The sequence below is a fragment of the Delphinus delphis genome, chromosome 20 (assembly GCF_949987515.2).
Source record: "Delphinus delphis chromosome 20, mDelDel1.2, whole genome shotgun sequence".
Classification (NCBI taxonomy): domain Eukaryota; kingdom Metazoa; phylum Chordata; class Mammalia; order Artiodactyla; family Delphinidae; genus Delphinus; species Delphinus delphis.
The window spans coordinates 37293908-37312146 of record NC_082702.1 but is presented as its reverse complement, the minus strand read 5'-3'; positions in this window follow the sequence as shown (position 1 = coordinate 37312146).

Genomic DNA, 18239 nt, shown 5'->3' with positions numbered 1-18239 from the left:
TCGTCAGTTCCATCAAATTGAACTTTTTAAAGTTTGATGGCAGTCACATCACTTCATCTTTTAAATCCAGCTACATAAGTATAAATATCACAACATAAAGTATTAAAACTAGCCCCATAAACAGCACTCCAAGGATGGGAAAGAGGCTTGGGGATAGATTCACCGGGTGAAGCACATTAGTTTTCACCTTCCTGCTGATTTTTTTTTTTTTTCCTCTATTATACCGAGTAAGTTAATTACAGTTCTCATTTGGCATGCATTGGGCGAACCGGAGATTTTCTCCAGTCATCTGCGATTCGAAGGTATGTGTTCCTCGCCAGAGGAAAATCCAGCAAACGGCCTTAGTAGACTATGTAGAAGGGGACTTATTTTTAAGTCTTCTTTCTTTCTTTCTCTTTCTAAGTCTCACCATTTGCTGATCTGAGGTTTCTAAAAATATCTGATGTCATGTAAATCCCAGGGCATTTACTTGGAACACTATATAATTAGGTTTATGAACACCCACATTTTTATTGCATTATTCCTGTTACTTTTTTAATCGCACAGTTAGTCTGCTTACACACTGTGCATCGAAGCTAGCTTTCAGTTTTGTTCTGATAGATACTTTTTAAAAGTAAAATAGGGGAAAGTTATCATTAAATGTCAGCTTCTCAGTTTAAATGGAAGAAGCTTTTTCTGATCTAAGAGAATGTGCTTTTTCTTCCTGTTATACTGTGTCATGCCAACCTATGTTTCTTCCACCCTCTCCCTGTCATTTGACTCAACCTGTTCCCTCTTATCACAGGCTCTTTTCCCATTCTCTTCCCACTCTCTCAAAGTTGTTTTTCCTCCTTTCTTCAACGAATTAACTTTGCTAATTCTTAAGACCTTAGCTCCATCACTGCTTCCTCAGGCAAAGCTTCCCTGATCTCCTTGACTAGGAAAAATCCTCTTTTGAGGGGCACACACCAACACGTACATCACCACAACACTTTTCTAGCTGAATTTTACACTTGTGCATAATTAATTTGATTGATGTCTTAATCACTGTTAGCCTATTACAGATGTGAGGGCAAAAGCCAAGTCTATTTGCTAATAATTATATCCCTCGGGTCTAAAACAGCACTGGAAATATGGAAGGTACTCAATAAATATTCATTGAATAAGCAAAGATTTTAGCATTACATAAATCAATATATGTAGAAACTCTAGTCTATATTAAGTGATCTTTTGTAATTAGAGTAACTTCTTTTTGAGTAGATTTGGAATTTGAAAAGTAACAAATATCTCTCAATGAAAATAAGATGAGTTGTTTAGTGTCAATTATTCTCTAATGTATTAAAAGAGACAAGAGGTGATATCAGTGTGAGAATTGGTTCTCAATGCATAAGAAAGAAGTCTGAACATTGCATGGATACTGACTGTTTCATTGGCAAAGTACATGATCTGAGTGGAATTTGTGGCAAAACACTAGTTTTTCATGTTATATAATTCTGGAAGATTTGTTAAAAAATAACATATTAATTATGATCTAGCATTTTTAAAAATGTGGCTATGCTTTCCATGGAGAGGGATATTGTGTGATAAACAGAAATGCTTTGGAGGCAGACAGATGTGCTTTTGAACCTAAGCTCTGTCACTTCCTAACTGTGTGAATCCCACTGCTTTGTAAAATGGAGGACATGACTCTTGCCACTAAGGATAACATCAAAAAATCAAAATGAATATGTATAGCAAATATTCTGTGCTATAGAGCAACTTGAATAGTGATACTCCCATGCCCCCCCCGCACACAAACATACAAAGGCAGGCCTACCAATGATAGTTACCTAGTTGTCCTACGAAGGAGAAAAAAGAGAAAAGTGATATTTCTCAAGTAACTTTCATATGCAAAGCACATTCATGTGAATTATCTAATATCCTCTCCAGTGGCCTGAGAGGTTGATGCAAGAGAGGAAACTGAGTTCAGGATATTTAAGCATGTTGCTTCAAAATCACAAAGCCACAAGACTTTCTTTTCAGAAGAAGAATGTAAGGGCATAACCTGTGAGGCATACTCTAATTTTGTTGACATAAAGATTTAACTAGATGGACCTAAACACCCTACAGAGATGAAATCACTTTGAAACTCTGGCAAAGGAACCCATAGCTTTTCTTAATGTTCCTATTTTTCTAACAAATTAATCTGTTAATTTCTTAGCAAACAAAATAAAAGGATATGAAAGAAAGATTCAGAGTCATGCAGGCAAGTCATCATATTGGTGAGCTTGCCAATGAGAAAACTGCCAATAATTTAAGTAAAGACTTTATCCTACTGAAGGCAGTAAAGCAGACCAGCTGAGCAAGTGCCAAAACAAGTTCATAGGATGTAACAAAATTGGGTTTTCACAACAAAATGTTGTATATTCCAAACTGATCTTAGCAACTTCTAGCAATGTGATCTTAACATTATAGTAACCACTTTCTGTTTACTCAGCAAAAGAGTAAGAATTAAAATGATTTGGGGGTGAGAATTTCAGATATTTTATACATAAACAAAGTTACCTGTACAGTCTTGGTGCTCAATAAAATAGCTGTTATGCTTCATGTTAAAATGTCTCTAAGACATTGTCTGGCATACTGTGCATGTTCACAGTGATAACTCCCTTTGTAAGTGAAAGAACTGAGAGCTTATTTTTCTTTTACCAAATTACTACCTGCCTCCTAGTACCTAAAATGGACCAAGGCACCTAAAATAAATGAAGACTGTTAGCAGAATTACTAGTTCAGTCACAGAGGAAATTTATTTCTCCTCCTCCCCCTTCCTCTTCCTCCCCCTCCTATTCTTATTTAGATAACAAAGAACTTAACCTGGGGGGGGGAAAAAGAACTCTGTCTCTAGAATGTGGTAATTGGGGTAGAATATGCATGCAGAGAAAGCAACCTAGTAGGGATGTTGTCCAAACCAGAAATGCAACACAATACAGGATATTATTTCAATTCCAATGAAAGTGGAATTATCTTATAAAAGTTGTTAAGCAAACAGCCTCAAAAAAGTTTGACTAATAACAGAAAGAAAGTTACTTTTTCTGTTCAACATTCTCTCAGTACATCTATGTGTCCAGTTCTTGAGATACCTGTATAAATGAGAGAGAGCTCCGGCTCAAAAACAGTCCAGGATACCACTCTCTGAGCATTTGGACTCAGAATGGATACCTTGGGATTTCTTGGAGGACACACTCTATAAATAACAGAAAACTTCAAAACCAGATAAGGCAGAAAGAAAGAATTATTTCCTATTCAGCCTTCAACTCTAGGCTTTCAATGGATTGGATAATACCCACCACATTGGGAAGTGTAATCTACTTTACAGAGTCTACTAATTCAAATGTTCATCCCTCGCAGACATATCCATAAAATATGTTTAACCAAATATCTGGGTTCTCCATGGCCCTGTCAAGGTGACATATAAAATTAATCATCACAGGAAACTAGATCTCTAAGTACTCAATAGAAATTTTAAAGCAATCCATCAATACTTTCAGATAAATATGTGTACATTATAAAGTCCCTGATACAAAAAAGGCTTATGGACAATGTCATATTTGCAAATTAATTGTTACAGAGACAGTCTCACTTGTTAGGTTGCCTTAGTGATGGGAAGGCCAAGATCACTGAATCCTTACCACCAGGCTTTGCCTGATGCATCATATTCACTGGGCTATAAAGCTGAAGGCTGCCCATTTAACCTTAGCCATATGTCTTCTACTTCCATGCACTTGGTCATATGGGAAGTGGACAGCTGCCTGAATAACTCATCCAAAGTTCTTGGAAGAGTTTAAAAATAGAGGTCTAACATAGCATTACAGACTTGATGCCTCTTTAAATATTTCTATAGTTTTCTTCCAATATTTGTTCATCAAGCATTCATTCAACAAATATTTATTGAATATATACTTGGTGAATTTATAGTGCAAGATGCTGTTGGTATTAGAGGACAAAACGTGATCCATAGGCCCTAGGGAAGTTAAGTGTGTCAAGATTTTTCCATTTTGTAAGCTGGGATTGCCCGGAATAGATTGCCCTGCCTTCTACATAGTAGGTTTGCCTAAGGAACAATCAGTTTGCTCACATCAGCATAGCATATGGTGCCCATTAGGTATCTAGAAACTGAATATTCTTGGTCTGTTCTAAAGTTGGACTGACACTTGCTAGCAGTTCACTTTAATATCACGTGAGCTTGAAACTTATATCAGAAGGCATTTTATTGTATGATTGTAACAAATTTTCCATGTACCCATATAGCCCTGATAGAAATCAATGAAGGTCCTCAGTGCAGGTGGTATTAGAGAAATTTAAAGGGGATATTTTTTATAGGCATTTGTATGGTTGGAAAAGTAACAGCTATCCATTAGAGAGCATCAGAAAACCCAGAAGGAAAAATAAGAGTAAAAGAAAATACCACGACTTACCACCTAAATATAACCGTTGACAGCCAGTTATTAAAAGATGTTTTTAGTCTCGATATATGAAATATAAAATATAAAATGCCTAATATTTACTGAATGCTTTTCTGCTAAGTTTCTGTTCACAATTTCTTTCTTTCTTTCTTTCTTTCTTTTTTCCTTCTAGGTGAAGTTGATCGATTGATAAAAACTAAGAGTTAAAATATTTTCAAAGCACCACTATTTGGCCAGTGGTTCAGGGAGTGATAAAACCTAACTTGTGCCTTGCAATTTAGCAAAAAATTAGCAATATTTAGAAACACTTATAGTGCATGCTGTAGATAAACTTGTGGATCGACCAGTTACATAACTATCTAGAAACATTTTATTTGCAAAGAGCACTACACCTTGTCAAATTCAGCTCTAAGATGAATTTAGGTAGATATTGTCAACAGGCTACAATGGAGTTGGAGTAATTATCTGAACTGGAATTCCACTCTTTGCCCTCTTGGATTTAGCAAAATTTTCTCTTTTCCCCCCTCTCCTCAAAAAATAAAAGGGATTTCAGCATTGAGATCAGTTTTTCAGATAGTTGGGTTTTTTTTTTAATAATTTAGGTTCATGACACTACAAGATTTAGTTTCTAGATCCTGTATCTATTTATTTGTTCAGAACATTAGGTGGAAGCTGTTATACCACATGTCTCAATACCCCTGATTTCTCTGCCCCACATCTATCTCTGCAGTAATGAGATCGACTGGGGAGGGCTTACCAGTGAATGAGCATGAACTTTCCACAAATGTTTCAAGTCAGATATCAGAGCAACATCTACATTCACAAATACCTCTGATTAATCAATCAGCTAATTCAACAAAACATTAGTTTCATGTGTTAAGTAGTATCCATGCCTGGCTTTCTCTGGCCAGCCCATCAGGGTCTTTCTGTGTACCATGAGGCAGGTAAGAGGAAGTAGAAGGCTGCCGCTTCTCCGAAGATGTAAAAGTGCAGCTATTAAAAATAAATGAAATGCAGGAGAAAGCCTACTTAGTTGGGAGGACTGGGTGCAAATCTATTTCCTTTATTTTTTCAGTAATGATTTTTTGAGTGCATATTATGCACTAGTCACTATGTCAGGTGTTTGGAGATAAGAAAATGAAACATCTAGTTGAGGACCTGGTCCTTAGAGCTTACAGACTAGTGATGGGGCTTACTTTAATATATATACTTTAATATATATTCATCTTAATAACTATAGATTTCTAATTTTGATAAATGCTTGAAGGAAACACATGGTGCTCTAAGAGTATTTGGCCTCAGAAGTGGAATCCATGAAACCTTCTAGGAGGAAGTAATTTTTCTGATGAGATGCACAAGTACAGTAAAAATTGATTAGGTTATGGTTGAGTAGATCCATGAAATGAATATCAGATGGACGACGAAACATACGCAAAGGCCATGTGACAAAGGCAACAAGGCTCATTCAACGAATTTGAATAAGGTTGAATTGCAGAGAAATTTAATAGTTTCGGTTCACATGGTGGGAGGTATAGCTGGACAGGAGGTTGGTGTCAAGAAAACATAGGGTCCAGTAGTAAATATTTGCTACCTCCTATGCGTGAACATTGGAGAGTTCCTTTCTAACAATGGCTGCCTTTTTTGTTGAGTCCTTATTCACTAACTGGAAACATAATGTCCACTGGAAACATAATGTCCATTCTGTATCTCCACCACACATTCTGTCTCACTGTGAAACCCATGTCCTTTCTTCTCTGTGGCAACATTTTTCCATTTTTGTGGATTTCAGTTCTCTCATCTATCTTTAGAATCCCTGGCTGTCCCAAAGATAGCTAATATACATTTTGAGCCAGATACTTTTATACACTTTATCTCATTTCATCTATCTATCTATCTATCCATATCACTTTTCTTTAATGCAGGCATCATTGCTCCCATTTACAGAAGAGGGTTTCTCACATGTGTTAGGTGGGCAGAGCTATATGACATCCATGCCCATGAACTTTGCAATGCCTCATCTGCAAACTCAAACCAGTTCTATGAATGTGTGTTTAGTGAGGAGGCATTCTATAAATTACAACAACCCGATAATGTTCATATAATCAATAACACATATAAAATAATGTGTAAAAAACTAACTTTATAGTACATATTTAGTATCTAATGAGGATTTCAGAATTTTAGATTTATTAACATATTTATATTTTACACACCCAAAATTTCAAAATTTTTGAAAAGAATTTCAACCAGTAATCTCTTATTTGGTCTTAAATAACTAAGAGGCTGGTACCTGTACGTATTCTTTTGTGTCAATGTGTTCTGAGTAGAAATAAGTGCTGCCATCTATTTATATAAAATGCACTATAATTGAACACATTATAAACTAATCTAGTGTAATGTGCACCAAAAATAAAAAAAGAGGGAGGGGGGGAATGAAGATTCAGTGCTTTCATCTTGTTGGGGAGGGCATAGGCAATGGAATCATGTAGATCAATGCTCTATCCCTGGCTCTGTCACCAGTTAAATGACCCTGGGTGAGTCATTTCTCCAACCTAAGGCTTAGTTATTTGTGCAATTTGTAAATTTTTAAAATAGGACAGTTGTTAGGTGATATATGACATATGGATGATACCCATAGCAGTATCTGCTTCTAACAGAGGTTTTAAAAAGAGAGAAAACACTATTATTGTAAAACATTGAGTTGGACCTATTATCAAGGTCACTTTATTCTTCTTAGACAGTCCAAGTTGTAATTAAATCATGTCTCCAACTTATCAGAAAACCCCTCAGCTCAGAGAACCTTCCTTATTAACTTTTAAATTAAAAAAAATAAAAGTAGAGCTTACTTTCCTCTCAGTCAAATTATGGTTGACTATTTTTCCTTCCTACATGATTTATTTACAATATATACTTTGCCTTTTGTTTATTTCTTCTTTCCATAACTAACAAAGACATTGCTATCCAAGATACACTCACTGCTCAGCTGGCTAGGATTTTTCTCTGATGCCCCAAGGGACAAATGTCTGAAGGTCACCACAAGCATTTTTGTTCCAAACATTTGTTTTGGCTTTGTGACGTTGTTTTAAATCCTTTTCCTCATAACTGGGAATCAGGAAAGCCTCTATTCTAACTGTGGCTCTGCATCTGTTGTTGTGGTATCTTGCTGTTGGCCTCCAGGCAATTGATTCTCCATGTATTGGAATTTACATCTATACTGTGTACAGGCTGGATCAGTTTGGTATAGCAGATGGGCACTATTTGTTTGGCTTTCTGAAGAAGAAGTCATATTGCCTAAAGCCCTGGATGGAGATGTAGAACCTAACTGTGAAGAAGAGCATGTAAAGATGGATTAGATATGTCTGCCATGAAAACAAGAGGTGTGCTGTACATTTCCCCATCCTGAGCGTCTAATGGTCTTCCCGGCATAGACATTCTGTGATTAGGTTAATCTGTGAGTGAGTATGATTAGCACTTCTTCGCATCTCCGGTGGGAAATAGTACTAATGATGCTGAATAATATTTGCAACTTCATGTGTCTCAGATGCATGAGTTACCCTTTCACAGATTTCCCACTCCAATCTCTCTTTCTCTCTCTGAATCCATTTCACTTATCTTCAGAAAGAGAAACATGATGAAGAACATTTGTAAACCTGCACTAGAAACATTTAAGACATAAACAACAGGTGAGAGAAAATATTAATTAAACATTTTAGCCATAATCTTGAAATTAATAAAAATATTACTAGTCTATAAACACACAGGCAATGTAGTAGTTCTTTTCACTCTTTTACTGGTTCTATACCTTGCTGATAGCAGCTCCATTAAGCAGATATTATTGTTCTCATTTCACTGATGGAGAATAGTAGCAGTTAGGGGTAAAATGACTTCTCATGGTCCCATAACTAGTAAGAGATAGAATTGACACTAGCCTCCATTTTAATAACTAGCTCAGGATTGTATATCCTCTAGTTCACCTGCTTCCAAACCAATATCTGATATATTAAACATATCTCAGTGTGAATCATTAAATATATCTCCTTGAGTAGCTTTCATTGACATCATCACAGTCCAAAATAAATAAATAAATAAATGACAGTCCACTGTGTGCTATATAAAAAGATGGTTATAGGCCCAGGTAGGCATCTTGATAATTGACCAAGATGGTATGTGTTTATTAAACTAAACAACCTCACTTATGACAGGGAGTTTTCTCTCCGATATTATGTGAATCCTATGGATGTGTGTGGAAATTCACTTTGCATGTATTTGTGACTGTACATATGTATGTGGGGGAGTACACTCATATAAGAATTTGTGAGCTTGGGAAATTGTTTATTGAAACAAGGCCGTCATTTGCCTTTAGATTCCCTATCTCCAAAGATAGTCCTGTTGAAAATAAGACCATTCTAATCCCAGTGTCCAGCACAGTGCCTGCACAAATTGAAGACAAGGTCATAAATATTTGATCGATAATAGGGTAATAGTCTTGGCCATATTTCCTCTTCTTTCCTTTCACATTCTTTTAAAATATATGTTAGGCACTTAATCAGTCATAAGATAAACCTAGTGAAACACCACCCTTTATCCATTCCTAAGATGAAACACTCCTCATATCACTGTTGTGGTCTTAGAGGGACTGCCTCTTCTTCACCTCTTATGCAACAGGAATAGTTATGTGATCTGGGATGGTCTCTGAAGTTAGTATAGCCGAAGCCATATCAATTGGATTTTCCTTGGGAGGATTGTGTCGCAGATAGCAGGAAAATTGAATCTTTCTACTGGAGTTCCTAAATTGGGAGTAGGCAAATACAGGCTCATTGGGGGATATCTTCATCACCGTGTGGAAAGATCCCATCTAAGTAGTAAAACTAACCAAGAGCATCAGAGTTGAGAGGGGAGAGCAAATACCAAGGATACCACTTGGGGTGCTCAATATGGCAATGATTTTCTTTGTGACAACTCTAGACTTCCCAATCAGATGAGCCAGAACTTCTCTTTTACAAATTGACTAGTTGTTGCTTGCACCAAAAATATCCTGGACAATGCATGGTAAAAAATGTATATAACAATATTTTTCTGCCTTTAAGCACCCGTCAGCCTACCAGTGGGGTGGTTGTGTGTGTTTAGCAGTATCACAATGAGATTCAGAATCTGAATCTTCTATCACTGGACTCCAAAAGACCGGGAGATATTAAGCAGAGTGAATTAGCAGAGTCAGAGGATTATTAATCACACTTACTACCCACAACCCCTACATTTCATATTTTCAAGTGACTCTTTTGAACCTTCCAGGGAGGAGTGGTATGTCAACAGTGTGAACATTATCATTTTCATATTTTCAGTAATCAACACACTTACAGAACATTTCATATATGTCAGGTACTATGTTCCAGTGAGATTTGGATAAGACTTCACTCTGGGGATATATACACCCTACTGATGGAAACAGAGATGTCAGTAGAATATCACAATAGTCAGTGATATACATTCTGGTAGAAATATAAGCAGGGGTTATGAGAACACAAAGGACAGAAACATTTCTATGTTTATTAGATTTATCTTAGCCAGGTAAAGCCAGAGAGAATACAGAAAGTGTTTATAAGAGAGAATAGCCAGTACAAAAGGCATGGAGGCAAGAAAGAACTTTAAACATTTGATATATATGTGTTTATTGGTATATTTGGAATGGAGGGATAGTGGGTAGTGTTAGGAGGGGAGATAAGAAAAGTACAGAGGTACATGATAAGGAAGAGCCACAATAACTACAAATAAAGGTATTAAAGTATTTAAACCAAACTTTGTACAGTATGGAGATTGGACTTGAGAATGAACCTGAAATTGGTTTGATGCTTTAGAATCATGATGAAATTTAGTAATCTCTGCCATTACATAGGAGGAATACGTCTTCGAAGGGTCACTCTTTGCAAGAACTTCTGATGACATCACATTTGTTATGTCCCTGTAGGAAAGTTATTTCTCATTTCTGAACCTCAGTTTACCTACATGGACTATGGGATCTGCTGAGCCAGATAGATCCTAAAGCTCCTTCCTTCTCTAAACTTGGTGACTCTATGAACCATACATCCCACATGAGAAGAATTTGAAGCATTTCACAGACTTGAGCCTAAAAACGTAGCTGAAGCAATTAGTCTGGTTCCAATAATGCAAGAGGCAGTTGTGGCCATCCACATCAAGGTACTTAAATTTACTGAATCTTATTCTAGTTTCTGTAAAGGTGCTAAACCCACCACTTACTTGAATAAAAATGGTACTTATTTTAGTGTAGGTCTGATCTACTCTCATTCCAAAGCAGCCTTTTCTGCACAAAGATCTCTCTCTGTCTACCAATGTTTTCTTTTTTCCTGGATATATCAAATTTATTTAAGTGCCAAGTTGTTGGCAAGCTGAATTAAAATTCTAAATAATAGTCAAAAAGAAAACAGAGAAGCAGATATAAATATGCAGAATAATGATGCAGGAAAATGTTAACAGGGAATATAATCAAACTTTGATAATTTGGGTAAAAACAAGAAGATCTGTGTCGTGACAGAAATACAATTCTGGTAAAAGAGAAATCATCATTCTGTTATTTACAATGAATATAAATCCTGAAGATAAGGATTGGAAAGAGATATGGAAATCACTAAAAAGTTTGTGTCTATCAATGCTTAATATAATTAAAGTGCTTATTTTTACTGTAAAAACAGTTTAGAGGGTATGCTTACTCAATATTTCCGTTTAAAATAGACTGAGGCTAATAATGTACAGCCTGATCCAAATGTTAAAACTTCTGATGAAAAAAAAAGGAAAAGAAATTCAATATGAGCTTAGAACCAGCTGCTCTCAGCATCAAGTGCTGTCTTAGAATCAGCAGCTCTCTTTTGACATTCACTTTCATTTCAGGCTGTCTGTTTCCCACTGAAGTGAAACAGTAAGAGTTCATCAGAAGATTGGAACATGATTAACTCTTACTCATACCATATGGACATCATTGCCATTCAGGATTCTAAATAGTATCTGTGGCAACTATAAAGATATCCAGTGGATGTCAAGCATCATATATGGAGAGTAGCACAGGGGACTAGGAGAAAGATGCCAGGTTCTTAATTTAGTCCAGTATGTGGGTCCTGACCTAAGCTGTGTGACTTGGGGAGACTGCCCACTTTGACTCACATTCCCCTTCTGGAAAATGTGGATTGTAATACAATAACTACATAAAAGATTATAGTTTGGTGTGCCCCACCCGCCCCCCACCTCTCAGTCACCTGGAACTCATATTATTTTCTGAAAATTAAATACACCTAATCGTGGAACTTGGTTGGCACCCAACTTAGATTCATGAGATCTATTTTCTCACACCTTTGAAACCATTACTCAACTTCTGTGTGCTTTGTTGTTAACAGCAAGCACCGGTACCTTCTGGGGCTGGCTCCTGGGCATGAGAAACTCCAAAACTGAGGGAAGATACAGAAGTAACTGAGAGTTTTACTACCCTCTCCTCCCAACACAGGGTATCCCATAACCAAAGTCAGTGGGGGAGTACAAAAGCCCATCTCCTTTGCCTCAAAGTGTCACAAACTCAGGTGTAATTTCTTCTTCTTCTAAGCCCTACTGGGGATCACATTGCGTGCGGGACTTCATCTGAAATCACACCTTTGGTTTCTCCCCTTCCTATTCTGGCCCTCCACATTTCCTTCCTAGTTCCTCCTGGGAGCATTTCCTTAATACATATCAGTACTACTGAACATTCACCCAGGATCTGCTTCTGATAGAGCCCAGTCTAAATAACATACATTGAGATGTTCAGTGTTAGTCTCATGTATAGCTTTGGTTGAGACTATAGTATTTGAGGGCATGAGTGACTAGATATTAAAGACTGTTATCTGGTGTCTTAGAAGATGATGTTGGACTGGAAAGAGATTGGGAGTAGCAAAGAAGAAAAACAGTCAATTCTGTTTAGAAAGGCTCTGTTAACCACAAGAAACTTGCCAAGTGAAAGTCAGAGAACAAGAACTCATGGGTGTTCATCCAAGACCATGCAGAGAACACCAGCCTTGGTGAAAATGAATGCTCCAGTCACTGTTTTATTTAAACAAGCCTCACCCTTCTATGAATGGAAAATCACTCAAGATAGGTTGCTTTTGTTCACATTCTGTGATTCTCAAACAGATGACTAAGTAATGTGGAGAAAGAGGGTGATAGTCCAGGAAAAAAATATAGGAGACCAGTTCTACCTGGTTCTAAGACATTGTTTTTGTTCCCCATTTGTAGCCTTCGTACTGTCCTTAGAAAACTTCTTACTTTTTTATTGCAATTATTTTGTTTCATATTCTGATCAGAGACCTTTTTGTTACTCTCCCCTCCCCGCAAATCTTTCCAATCTAGACTAGCTGAGGTGGGATCTAGGATGTCCTGTCCTAGTGCTAGCTCCTGGGACCCAGACTTCAGCACCAGACCATTTCATTCATCTGGGTCTGGAGAGGCCTATTCTAGGAGGACACTGTCAGCCACCAGGATGTATTCCTGGAACTATTTCATAGAGCTTCATTTATATGCTTTTTGTGGGAGCCGGGGAAGCCTTCTCAGCATATATCTCTGTCCTAATATACACCCATACGTTAAATATATATATACACACACACACACACACACACACACACACACACACACACACACACACACACACACACACACACACACACGACTTGCAGCCATGCTGCCAAAGCTGTGACTTACCTTCTTTACAAGCTCAGGTCTATTCCACTCTAAGTTAAAAACCCAGAGCCCTGCAGGGCTATTTCAGTAAGTAAATGTAATCATGATTGAACCAAGAAAGTAATGATACACTGATCACAGGCTGGCAGCCAGGTTAATGGTAAATACATGGTCAGTTTTGGGGGGTTTTTGGTTATTGTTTTATTTTCTTGCTTGAGAAGATTAAACACATTCAGTGAGTCATTTCACATAAATTAACTCATATCTCCACCAGCATTCGAATCAGTGCACACACACTTTGTCTTTTACACATTTGATTTGAATATACGTTTTTGGGTAAAAATGTACATTGACACAGTACATTTGGACTCTATCAGACTCACAATCCACAGGAACTTATTACATGTATACTATTGTGACTCTGAAAGAAAATTTCGTATGCAAATTCCTGAATATATCCATTTGAAATATCTGAGCATTTTGAGCCAGTACAAGTGTGCTTTTTCTTTTTTTTTTTAATCAAAGAGCCACTGTTTAGCCTCAGAGGCTGGATATGTTAGAGCTTCCTTAACTATTTAAACATGACTTTTCTAAAATGCCTGTCCTCATATCAGGATATCTTAACACTATAAAGAAATTTTGTTTAAAGCTGGATTAGGGCATTAATCTCTATGCAGTGTGAATTATGGCAGGGAAATATGTCTACATAGAATATAGATAAGGCCTATTAAGTAAGAGGCTTTCAAAAGAGGCAGGATACTTATTAGATGTCATGTACACACTTTTCAGTGATATATGAGTTTACACATAATGGTAATATACATTTCAGAATGCTATGCTCCTCATATAATATGTATGGTTAGAAATAGGGGATATAGAAAGACAGTAAGCTCACAAAAAATCAATATGTTATCATTTAACGTTCCACACTGCCCCTATCCTAAAGTAATAAGCAGTTGAAAAGAGTGCAGGATATTCCATTTCTCTCATTGCTCAGTTATGAAAAAAACATATTAGTGGCTTCCATTTTTCAACATTATGTTAATGGAATGCAAATAGAAATAGTGGAAAGGAAAACTGGATGGCAAGATGAGAATTTCTGCTGGATTCAACATTTTAGAAAAAAGTCCACAGCACAAATCTCATTTTCTGTGTGAAGCAAGAAGGTTAAAATTTGTATTTAATCATGGATTGGACTTGCTACAGCTCTGAAAAGCCATCATAAAGCATTGCTAGCATGGGCATATTTGTTGGCCGGATAGTAGCATATGATTCAATTTTCCACCCTTGGCAGTTCAATACAGATAAAAAAGGAGTGAAATATATAAATTCTCTTCCCCAAAATGATATTTCTAGTTGATGATATTCAGCTGTATCAGAGTCTGCAAAATTTCTTGGCTTTCCAAAGACAATGACTAAAAAGAAACCTGAAAGTTGACAAGTTGACATCCTTAAAATAAATAGAGATAAAAACATTTTAAAAAGATGTAAAAGTAAATAAACAGAGAAGGTGTATGGACAGTGTGTAAATTGTCCCACTTTTCAGCTGTCCAGGTCCTTGATTCAGCAAAGTCCCAGCTAACGAAAGGTAGATCATACTCATGGCCTGGTGAGAAGTCTTGGCCTAGTAGGAGTTCTTCTCTGAGACAGCACAAAGTACCAACAATGCAAAGTGATTCCAAGTCTTTAGGAAAAGCCAAGTATACTGGCCCCAGAGGTCATAGGAAGAATCAAATACATGACCCTGAGTGTGTTAACATCAGGGAGAAGTGAAAAGAGTCCGGAGAATTGTCAGTAATAGCAGACTGGCAAAAGGAACAAGCAGTGGGACAGGTAGCTAGTGATATCCTCAAAGGTTAGCCTAACTGGATAATGGCATTAGATGAGCAAGTTAGAACTACCATAACCAGGCTGATGGCAAGAGCCCAGGTTTCAAGCCACACATGATTTCGAAATGTAGTAATACTCCTTTATGGGCTGAGAAACCTTAAATTTATAATCTTCCAACATCTTAGTTTTATTACCTGTAAAGCAGGTTCATAATTTACTTTATGTGAAGACTAGAGAAGCAGTATTTATCATATATCTGGTTTGATCCTTATCACACAGCATACCTTAAGTAAATATATTTTTTTCCCTTTCACTACAAAGGGCAGCAAAAGTTTTATTAAAAGAGAATCTCATGGATTTGCATTTCTACCTAGAAAATCAATTTGAAAATTTCAAATTACAAAATGAAATGTCTGTTTTTTACTGAGACAGTTGGGGGATAGTCAAAGCTTTCTCCTGATTTTATCCACAAACAAAAGCAACATCTGAGAAAAAATCAAGGTTCAGTATTCTAGAGAATAGTCTTCAATTCAAATCTGTACATCAAAAGCAGAAATAAGTCGGGGTTCACAGAGATAGGAAATTAGAGATGGAGCAAGAGGGTGATTGGATATTACCAAGATTGCCAAGATCTCAGCAGAGTGCCTGTGTCATGGCCAGTACATGTGCATGATTTGAGACTATATTAAGCTTTATTATGGAGCTATAGTTGAACATCTGTGAAATAGGAAGCAGAGTCTACTTTATCTTGACTGTTGAAGGAAACCCAAACCATTACTGAGTTATTTGCTTCTAATTCATTATTTCCACCTCCACTGTCTCATTGCCCTTCCAACTAGGATACCAGGCCTGCAGCTTCATAGAAAGAAGACAGTAGGTAAGAACCTGAGGACCTGCTTGGCTTCTTCTGATATAAGCACAAGTACTATGAAACCCTATGTCTGGAGGAAGCCATGATTTCCTTTTACTAAGAATTTTAATTTGAAAGAGGTAGAAATGAAAGCGTAACCACTAAGCTCCTGTGTGTGTGTGTTTTGTAGCTGTTTAGTGTGGCTTTTCCTGATTTAGTCAGTGCTGAATAATGTCCAGCCCTAGGGACCCAAATCCAAGTCAGCTTTCGACATGAGAAAACTCATTTTGATTCCCCCATTCGACAGAGGTGGTGAACCTGTATTGACCTTGGTGACAATTACATGCAGGAGCTGGGCACAGAGTGTAAAACAGCAGGCATCAGTGAACAGGCTCTCAGAGGTAATGAGCCAAAGATGAGACACTCTTCCAATTCCTTTGGGAAATTGCTAAAAATAGACCCTTTGCTGACTCTAAGTATAAAACTAGAATAAAGACTGGGGAATATTGAGACCATGAGGTATAGACATTAATTTAAGGCCTACAAAATTATCCAAAGGTGAAAAGATGGATTCTTGAGGAATATTAAGCTTGATTGAAAGTGACAACAGAAATCTATGTGTCCGTGGGGTGTAATAGCCGAAAGGGCCCAAAGGGAACCAACTAACCGTCTTGATTTTACAGATAAGGAAACAGGCCCCGGAGAGTTTATCTAACTTGCCTAAGGATGAGAATAAGTTAGAGGCAGAGGCAAGTATATAACCCTATAATTTGCAGTACTATTTTGCACTTATGTTCCACTATCACAAATTATCTCCTGTGTAGAAGCTATAAACATGTAGTTGTTTTCTTAGATACAGTAAAGGTTATATAAAATATTTTAAAATGATATAGATTATCTCAAATACCTGAAAACTATATTCTCCCTGAATAGCATTCAATTCTAACCTTGGCACATAAAGAATGATGACATTCAGGTAATTAAGTGGATGTGTATGTCGGGGTGGGGGGGTTTCTGAGAACTTTGCTAAATGCAGAATGATTAGGTAAGTAAATTATCAATCAATATTCAGTTTTAAATCTTGTTGGCCAAGCTGTACATCTTTACTGAATTAAACATGCTCTAACTCTAGGCATTTAAACAGGAAAATAAATACTTGATTTTTAGACAAAGAAGAAAAGACACAAATAGCACCAATTTACCAGCTGACCATTCTCATTCTTGGCCCAAGCGATGAATACTGCTTTAACCTTTGGATGCGTTCCTTTAGAATGCATGTGGATAACAGAAGGCATGTTATGTAAAGCTTTACATTGATCACAGTTCCATTGTGTGGGTCTTCATCTTTCCCATCCAAGAGAAAGCCGGAAGTACAGGTTTACACCTTCAGACATTGTCCCTGTGGAATGAAATGACCAAGGTGCAAGCCTTCTATTATATGCTATGTTATTTGTTGTTAAGACGTTTATTTGGCAACCTCAAGTTTGTTTTACCCTTCTTCCTTAATAATAACATTAAAAACCTCAAATTTTAGCTAGCCACAGACTAATCATGAACCTCAAGATTACATCTCCCATTTAGTTTTATCTCAATAACTGAGTTCTTAATGAGATGAAAATGGAAGTGTCACAGGGTTTCTGAGTCTTGTGTAGGGAAATATTTGACCTCTGTTTGTCATAATTTGCTTTTTCCTTCTCCCATTATGCTGTTTGAAACACGGATGTGATGGTTGGAGCTCCAGCAGTCACCTTGGGTGATGAGTTTTAAGATCCATAGCCAGGCTCTTGAAGGCTTCATGGAGCCACCACATCAGACCTAAACTGTCCATAGCAGGCTAGCCTTGGGTGAAGAAGATAATAATAATTTATTACCTATTTAACCCATCATATAGCACATGAAGTTAAAATTTCTAATATATCTGTCTAAGATTCAGGAAGATAGAGGATCTCATTATTATTGAATCAACAACTTTGTCTTAGAAATTTGGGTTTTCATACTTTTTGATCTGTCTTAAAAGAAAAAAGTTAGCTTTGTTATGACACATATTGTAATGTAGGACCTGAACAACACACTGAGTTTTCCAAGGGAAGAGAAACATTAGCAGACAAATATGACTGGTTAAAATATTCTCTGACTTTATTATTTTAACTCAAATGTTAGATAATCACCTATAGGACATAAAACAAGTACACATAAAACTCTACATGAAACTTCTTCAGTACTATACCATCATCCATTTCCTTCTTTCGTTGTTTTTTTTGGCTGTGCTGTGCGGCTTGCAAGATCTTAGTTCCCCGACCAGGGATCAAACCCAGGCCATGGCAGTGAAAGTGCCAAGTACTAACCACTGGACCGCCAGGGAATTCCCCCATTTGTTTCTTTATTGAACAATTATTGAGCATTCTATGCTGTGCCAGGCACTGCCC